Source organism: Solanum tuberosum, unplaced genomic scaffold, assembly GCF_000226075.1.
Source record: "Solanum tuberosum cultivar DM 1-3 516 R44 unplaced genomic scaffold, SolTub_3.0 scf00099, whole genome shotgun sequence".
Classification (NCBI taxonomy): Eukaryota; Viridiplantae; Streptophyta; class Magnoliopsida; order Solanales; family Solanaceae; genus Solanum; species Solanum tuberosum.
In genome coordinates, this window is record NW_006239023.1 from 1,011,483 (window position 1) to 1,015,243 (window position 3,761).

Below are 3,761 nucleotides of genomic sequence, written 5' to 3' on the forward strand. Positions count from 1 at the left end.
ACTATTTAATACCGTATTTTAAACATATATATTTGCCCACGTGGACATAAAAAATAATGCAAAATTATAAATAGTAATGTGTCCACGTGGGCACATATATACCTTTAAAATACACTATTAAATAGTTCAGGGGGTAAAAAATACGGTATTAATAGTCTAGTGAGGTAATAGGTCCTTATGAAAGTTTAGTATCGCAACAACAAATTCGACCATAGTTGGGGTATTTTTCAGATTCTTATCCCTTATTTTTATATAGATGTATGTACTAGTAAACAGTCTACCGTTAGCGCAATCAAGAATAACCTTACCTCACGATGCTTATAAATGTTGTTTTCCTAGTATCTGAATGGTAAAAATAATACAAAGTAAGATTCTCGTAAACTATTAAAATATGTAGAACAATATTTTTAGACATAGATTAGAAGTTTGATATCATAATATATCATAAGAAGCTCTAATGAGCAATATTTTTCTGATAGTAGCTTTTGTTAGAATATGAGATTTATTCGTAATATTTTATGTATCAATTCTATATTTTTTTTAGAAATAATTTTTGACAAATTTACAATATCTAATAGTATTTGAGAAAATTATAAGTAAAGGAAAACTGTCCGCATAAAACTAAATGAGATAATTAATTTCTTTTTACCAAACATATATTCAAAATTCGATAGCTAGTTATTAATTGCTACTCATAGTATAAAATAAATAACCTAGGAAAGAATAAGACTCCTAATTGTTGGTAGGCAGATTCATGGCCTCTTTGATTAAAATAAAAAGTGACGACGCAATTACTATTAGAATTAAAGCTCAACTGCCCTATGAAGTATGAACATTTTAATGTTCCGCCAGTTGTATACTTGTGAGTTGTAACAGTATTTAATAATTAAATCATGTTTGATTATTATAAATAAAAAGTGATTTCATTTTTAAAATTTGTTTACGTTATACTAAGAGATAATAAAATCATTTAACTTTAAACGTACAATAAAAATGTTTTTCATAGCTTGTCTTCTATGGAGGCCATTTTTATCTTGAATCTGATATCTTCATTTCTAATCTTATCTCTCCTAGTATAACAATTCTAATTTTATCTCTCCTAGTATGCCCAAGATACTTAAACCACCTTTCTTTGAAAGACATGTGTATTAAGTTGCATTTTTCCATGCCAGCCGTAGGCCTTACGTTACTGAACTTGCACTCCAAATATATATTCTGTCTAGGTTCTACTATACCTAAACTCTTTAGACTCCAAAAATTGTCTCCAAATCTCCAGCTTAACATTAATTCAGGCACGAGTCTCATAATTAAAACTACGTCATAAATAATATGAGACATTTTCTTAAATATATCGCGCCAATTCATCCATTATCAAAACCAATAAAAAGTTAACCCTAATGCAGCCCAATCACAACCGAAAGTGCCCACCACCAAAACCACCAGCTCAGACCGACGATCACTACCAGAAAATGAAAACAAACCCAAATTTGAAGCAAATTAGCCAAAAAAATTATCAACGATCACCATACTTTCGTCTCTCCTTCGTACCATAGCCCATAATCCTCCAAAACACAGTTAACAGAGAACAAAAAGAATAAATAAATAAATTGATGATTGATTGAGCCATAACCAAATATGTTGTGTATATCAATGTATAGCTGGTGATTGTTATAGAAAAGTAGAAATATATTCATATTCCCTTCTCACAATGTATTTAAAATAGTTATTGATCTTGTTGTCTTACAATTTCTCCTTAGGTTTATATATCCATATAATAATATATTTTAATAGGAAAAATTTGTAAATAGTCATTATAATAAACTTAATTAGGCTCTTTAGCTATAGTTTGCATATTTACGGGCGATAGCTATAGTTTGCATATTTACGGGCGATAGCTATAGCTTACTCGTTTGTATAATTTGTGGGTACGTTTGTATAATTCACGTGTATTTGTATAATTGAGTTATTTTCATCCGTATTTGTATAAGTATAATTATGTTGGTAGACTTTTGTACTTATATATTTTTTATAAGTAAAATATAGAAATATACAATTAGAATAACTATATACATTTACACATTTATACAAATATGGGTACAACTGTAGCTCTAAAATTGGATTTGTTATTCAGAGTAATACAAATTTCTAAATAATATACTATGATAAAACTCGAAATAATGAATTCATACAAACACAAACATCTAAACTTTATACAAACTTTAAAAAGATTTACAAAATTGAATGTATCTGATGATAAAATTGAAAACCCAAAGGAAATCACCGTCATATACAAATACAAATCAAACGAAGAATTGTTAGTGACGAATTATACAAAATTCGAACCAAAGCCCACGTAATTAACGTTATATGTTAGTGGTGAATTGTAAATTAGCTAAACTTTAGTTATATTACCTAATTAACTAGTATATATTTGCTAATTTCCCCTAAATTTATCCATTCAATTTTCACTTCTTTTATTGCTCATACTACCTCAGCATGATTTATTTTTCAAAAATAAAGGAAGAAAAACAAATTTGATCAGATGGGCTCCGCCAAAACCGAGTTGTTTGGGCTTTAGTTGAACGATAAGTGCGAGACCAAAAGGAAGACATATTTGCAGAAATAGGATCTTTTGATGCTATTATTTAAAATTTAACCTCATTAAGAAAAGTGCTATAAAAATAACTGTTTCACAAGTAGCAAAATTTTGGTGGGTCATCAGGATATTTAAGGGAAAATTGTATGAAATAGCAAACTATTAATTCAAATTAAATACTATAGCCATAGTTTCTTTTATTTGTAATTCGCAGCAAACATTCCATGTTTTTTGTCATCCCATTTGTATATCGAAATATACAAATAGACCCATTTGGTATACATATGTGTTGTATATATGTAGTATTTTTGTTTATATACAATCACTGTGTTTTAGTTTGTATACCGAAATATACAAATACAGATTTTTATATATATGTATACTGAAATATACAGATTAATAGCCATAGCAAACATAAAATTTGCTATGAAGCACAATTATACAAACTATAGCAATAACATACAAATATGATTTTTATGTTTGCTAAACCTAAAATTTACTCTTTATTTAATTTATATTAGACGTGGTTTTCTTAACCAGTCATGGTCAAGAAATCAAGATTTTGGATCAAATCTCGACAAATTGCCAGGATTTGAGTCACAAGTTTTGCCTCAATAGCACAAGTAATGATGATCATTAACATTTTGACCACATTCTGATGAATCAACAAGATCATTTCAGCATTTGAGACTGAATATCCCGATAATTCGTTATTACTTAGTCAAAAGTTTCGACAATCATCATTGAGTAGGAATTTAATTTAAGCGACACATTTTTTCTTCATAGTTAATCCAAATCAACTCCAAATTTAATAACTAGCCTTATAATGTCAATCCAAACAATTTTCAGTTGCAGATTCAATTTAAACTTTCAAAAATTAATACACCAACTTTTTTTTTCTTCTGCAAATTAAAATAAAGCTTAATAATAGAAAAAAAATGCATATACTTCAAATTTTGAACCGTCCCTTCACGCCATGCTAATTCAAGCAGATGAGAAAACTTGCACAAACCAATGTTTTAGAAAAAACAATCAATGGCAATAACTTTTTACTTTAGGTATATAGCCTTGTAAGTCTGTAGAGGTAAAAAAAAAAGGTACTTAAATTACAAATTTTTCTTTTTCTTGCATTTTTAGACAACATAACCAATTTTCTAAAATGCTT